This window comes from Ranitomeya variabilis, chromosome 1, assembly GCF_051348905.1.
Source record: "Ranitomeya variabilis isolate aRanVar5 chromosome 1, aRanVar5.hap1, whole genome shotgun sequence".
Classification (NCBI taxonomy): Eukaryota; Metazoa; Chordata; class Amphibia; order Anura; family Dendrobatidae; genus Ranitomeya; species Ranitomeya variabilis.
The window spans coordinates 235,786,236-235,792,235 of NC_135232.1; positions in this window are offsets into that span (position 1 = coordinate 235,786,236).

Sequence of the window (6,000 nt, forward strand, 5' to 3'; positions counted from 1 at the left end):
TCATGCTTCCTGCCATCAGGCCAGAAATCCACCCACCGGTAACCTCCATCAGGTGATTGCGGTTCACCGGTTCATTGGCATGACAGCCAGAGGTCTCCTGGAGACCTCTATGTTTGTCACTGCCTGTTTGCTGTGAGCAACGCCCGGTGGTCGGCGCTCATAGCAAGTGAGTAATTCTACTACATAGAGGTGATCTGATCATCGCCTCTATGCAGCAGAGCCAATCGGGTTGTGGCAGGTTCTAGCATCCCATGTCCCATGGAGACTATTGAAGCATGCCAAAAGTAAAAAAAAAAGTTTTTAAAAATATAAAAAAATAAAAAATATATAAAAGTTCATATCACCCCCCTTTAGCTTCATTCAAAATAAATAAAAAAAACCAAACACACATATTTGGTATTGCTGCATTCACGATCGCCTGATCTATCAATAATAAAAGGATTAACCTGATCGCTAAATGGTGCAGCAAGAAAAAAAGTCAAAACACCAGAATTATGTTTTTTTGGTTACCGAAACATTGCGTTAACATGCAATAACGGGCGATCAAAAGATCATATCTGCACCAAAATAGTATCATTAAAAATGCCAGTTTGGCATGCAAAAATTAAGCATCCACCCAACCCGAGATCACGAAAAATGGAGACACTACGGGTATCGGAAAATGGCACAATTTTTTTTTTAAACAAAGTTTAGATTTTTTTTCACCACTTATATAAAAAAGGACATAGACATGTTTGGTGTCTATGAACTCGTAATGACCTACAGAATTTTAAAGGCAGGCCAGTTTTAGCATTTAGCGAACCTCGTGAATAAAGCCAAACAAAAAACAAGCGTGGGATTGCACTTTTTTTGCAATTCATCGCACTTGGAATTTTTTCCTGTTTTCTAGTAAAAGACATTGTAAAACCAATAGTGTCATTCAAAAGTACAACTCATCCCACAAAAAACAAGCTCTCAAATGGCCATTTTGACCAAACAATAAAAAAGTTATGGATCTGGGAAGAAGGTGAGCAAAAAATGAAAATGCAAAATGAAAAATACCACTGGTCGTTAAGGGGTTAATTTCACCATTGAACATTGGGCGGGGAAATCACAGGGAAATGTGGATGCCCTTTGGGCCCCCAGTATTGTGACCAGTGTTCAACCCCAAAAGTTTGATCATAGGAGGGGATATATAAGACAGTGAGGGGGATAATATGCGAGGGTCCCTACATATCCTCAGGATGCGGACGGAGTCCTATTAGACCTGCTGGAGTGCCTTGTATTCATAGCAGGATGCCTGTGAGTCATAAGGAAAAGTAAGTGTGTACCTGGTCAAGCTATTTGGCCAAGGCAATGTTCAAGAAAAAACGGTAAGGGCTTTTATTTTTTAAGCGGACTACAAAATGGTAGTGTGGTGGCCGCTTCCTCCAAGCCGGATCCTACAGGTGGCCCATGGCCACAGATTCCTGTTAAAAACCCTGCCATTTAGGGTTTGGGTGTGCCAGTGTTTGTTTGCAAGCAGCAGAGCAGGTGGCTCTGCAGTGTCCAGCCTGTGTGAGCTAACACAAAGCCAAGAGCAGCGAACGCCTGGCACCCCGCAGTCTGATTCAGTGTTGCAGTCGCCCTTGGCAACTGATCTCGTGTACGGACTGTTGTGACTCCCCGAATGTGATCCAGAAGATACCATGTGCAGTGCACTGTGTGAGTTGTTTGGACATTAAACACGTTTGCTGTGAACTTCCCTGTGGTCCCTGACTATTTGTCACACTGTAGCAACCCTGCTACATTACAGCTGTTAAAACAGTATTTATATCAAAACTACAGTAAGCAGCCCATTAAGGGGCACATCGGAGGAATCGGGGTCTCTGTCTTTTTATTATGCTGTTTTCAGATTAAGCGATAAAATACTGGTGACAGATTCCCTTTAAGTAACTTTCAAACTTCAAAATGTCTGTCGATTTTTCAGGCTCATGAATTAAAAGCCACCAAACCATTAGGCTTCGTTAATACTGATATCTTCCTATTTACAGTGAGGACTGGGCAAGTCTTATCATTTATGAAGAAAATGTAATTACAGTTCACCTTTTGGAGAGACATGATTAAAAGTAGCGAGCCAATTTAAAGACAGATTTAGGTTTCAGCCAAGGACAAGCCATAGTCTATCAAATCAATATATATATGTTTAAAGCACTGCAGTGCATTATGCAGAAGTAAGACACAAAATACTTAACCAGTTAAACTTTGGGAACAATCCTTTTATATGGTTCAGACATTTAATCTTATAGAGTTCGGATATGATTACATTCCATTAACAGTTTTACTGCCTCACATTTCTCCTACTGCAGTAAAAAAAAGCCTTTATAGATATGCTATTCTAATATTTTTCACTGCGGATCCATGGAGAATTTCCATAGAGTGATAACCAAATGATTGTTCATCATTCTTTTTGCATTTTTTGTTAAATAAAAGTTTGAATTTTTAATCTATTTGCAGTAAAAGGTTGGATTTGAGGCACTTTTATTTTTGCAACAAATTCACTGAGACAATTCTGTCAATTGTGTTTTTTTAGGCCTTATAAATCATCACAGATCAGTGGTTCTCAGTGGAGCAGTTTGTATCATAGAATTATAGAATGTTAGAATTGGAAGGGACCTTAAGGGTCATCGTGTCCAACCCCCTGCTCAAAGCAGGATTCACTAAACAATCTCAGACAGATGTCTGTCCAGCCTCTGTTTGAAGACTTCCATTAAAGGAGAACTCACAGCCTCTCGTGGCAGCCTGTTCCGCTCATTAATCATCCTCACTGTAAAAAAGTTTTTTCTAATACCTAATCTGTGTCTTCTCCCTTTCAGTTTAATTCCATTGCTTTTCATGTTTCCATGTGCAAATGAGAATAAGGATGATTTCTCTACACTGTGACATCCCTTCAGATATTTGTAGACAGCTATTGAGTCTCCTCTTAGTCTTTTTTGCAAGCTAAACATTCCCAGATCCTTTATCCGTTCCTCGTAGGACATAATTTGCAGTCTGCTTACCATCATAGTAGTTCTTCCCTGAACTTGCTATAGTTTTTCAATGTCTTTTTGAAAATGTGGTGCCCAGTAGGGTTGAGCGAAACGCAGGGGCGGACTGGGCCGGGTTGCAGGAATGCATTTGCCCCCCGGGCCGGTCCCTGAGCAGCTACACAGGGCCGCTGGATTACCGGCAGCGATTTTACTACATAGCGCACAAAACTTCCAGCCGGCCCTTTAAATGGTCCTGTATGCGCGTGTTCAGTTGCCCGCACTGACAAGGGCCGCAGCGGCCGGCGTCAGTGCGGGTCGCGGGAGCAATGAGCGTTGAGCACGGCCGCGGTCCTTGTTCCTGCGTGTGCTGAGTGTGCTCGTCTGCTCCAGCTCCTGCTGCCCTTGTCAGCGCGGGAAGCAGGAGACCCCGCGTGCACACGGAGATATTTGAAAAGCTGGCGCGCATAGGGCGCCTCCACCTGTGTCTGACGCTGGCCGGCCTGAACCAGCGTCAGAGAAGACTGCTCTCACCAATGCTGCCTGGGATCCTCTACCGCCGACGCTGGGACCCGATCCACCTCAGCCCTTCATCCTCCCGACCTCCCCCCCATCTCAGGGACCTGGTAAGTCCCAAGATGATTTTTTTAAATGTGTATATACAGCAGTGGCACCTATATAATGTGTAAAGACTGCTATATATACATTATATAGGTGATACTGCTGTACATGATCACTGTATCACCTATACAATGTATATATAGCAGTCTATATACATTATATAAGGAATGCTGCTACTGATGTATATAGATTATATAGGTGACACTGCGGTGTGTGTGTGTGTATTTATATACACACACACACACACACACACCCGTACATATATACACAGCAATATCACCTATATAACGTATATACACATCAGTAGCAGTATTCACTATATAATGTATATAGACTGCTATACATACATACATTATATAGGTGATACAGTGATTATATACAGCAGTATCACCTATATAATGTGTATATATAGCAGTCTATATACATTATATAGGGAATACTGCTACTGATGTGTATATTCGTTATATAGGTGATACTGGTGTGTGTGTACACACACACACACACACGTACGTATATACACAGCACTATCACCTATATATAACGTATATACACAGCAGTAGTGATATTGCCTATAGAATGTATATAGACTGCTGTATATACAATATATAAGTGATACTGGCTGCTTCTGTATATATTGATAGTATCACCTATATAATGTATATACAGCAGTCTATATACATTCTATAGGCATTAAACTTAAAAAGAAAAAAAGCGATGACAAATGGTCACACACAATACATGGAGATACTATAAACTTTATTGGTAATATATAACAACATTAAGAACAGGTGAAAGGAGGGAAGGTAGTAGCAGCACAGAAACCACTGTTAAAGAGTTAACAGGAAGGGCGCCACCAGAAATAACAGTCCTCCAGGCTTATATATTATCAGAGTAGAAAAAATAAGCAAAAGTAGGAAAACCAAATAGTAAAAAACTGAATAAACCACAAAATAATAATAACTGGATCCTACTGCAGGCAGGAATACCGAGCAAATAGCAACCGTTCACAGCATATGAGATAGGTAAATACAAGGGCCGCTGTATTGCTATCCTAATTATAGTCCCATGGCCTATCAAACAAACATAATAAATACTATTAAAGCAGGGTACCCACCGCACGGAGGACTGTAGTACTGGAGGCATTCCATACATTCTATAGGCAGTACTGCTACTGATGTGTATATTCGTTATAGGTAACACTGCGGTGTATGTGTATGTATGTATATATATATATATATATATATATATATATATATATATATATATATATATATATATATATATATATATATATATACACACACACACATATACCCAGCAGTATCACCTATATATAATGTATATATAGTAGCAGTATTTCCTATAGAATGTATATAGACTGCTGTACATACATTATATAGGTGATACTATCATTATATACAGCAGTATCATCTATGTAATGTGTAGACTACTTCATATTCGTTATATAGGTGATACTGCTGTGTATAGTCGCGGTATCTATCTATATAATCGTCTAAGGGTCACTTCCGTCTGTTTGTCAGTCATGGAAATCCCGCGTCGCTGATTGGTTGCGGCCGACCGCGACCAATCATCGACGGGCACAGTCCGGCCACGAATTTGCCCCTCCCTACTCTCCTCCGGTCAGTGCCCCCATTGCGGTTTAGCAGTCTGTTACTGCTGCTATTAACCCTGTGTGACCAACTTTTTACTAGATCTAATGTTAAAAATAATAAAAAAAAATTAAAAATCGTGCTATTCTCACCTTCCGGTGCCTTTCCCACTCCTCGCGACGCTCCGGTCCCAAGAGCGCATTGCGGCAATGACCGGAGATGATATAGCGGTCTCGCGAGACCGCTACATCATCACGTGTTATTGCCGCAATGCATTCTTGGGACTGGAGCGTCACGAGGAGCATCGGTAAAGGCCTGGGCTGGATCCGGGGGCCGCCGGAAGGTGAGTATATAACTATTTTTTATTTTAATTATTTTTTTTTTTTAACAGGAATATAGTCTCACATTGCTATTTACTACGTGGGCTGTGCTATATACTACGTCGGCTGTGCTATATACTACGTGGGCTGTGCTATATACTACGTCTGCTGTGCTATATACTACGTTGGCTGTGCTATATACTACGTCGGCTGTGCTATATACTACGTCGGCTGTGCTATATACTACGTGGGCAGTGTTATATACTACGTGGGCTGTGCTATATAGTACGTGGCTGTGTTATATACTGCATGGGCTGTGTTATATACTGCGTGGCCTGTGCTATATACTACGTCGGTTGTGCTATATACTGCGTCGCCTGTGCTATATACTACGTCGGTTGTGCTATATACTACGTCGGCTGTGCTATATACTACGTGGGCAGTGTTATATACTACGTGGGCTGT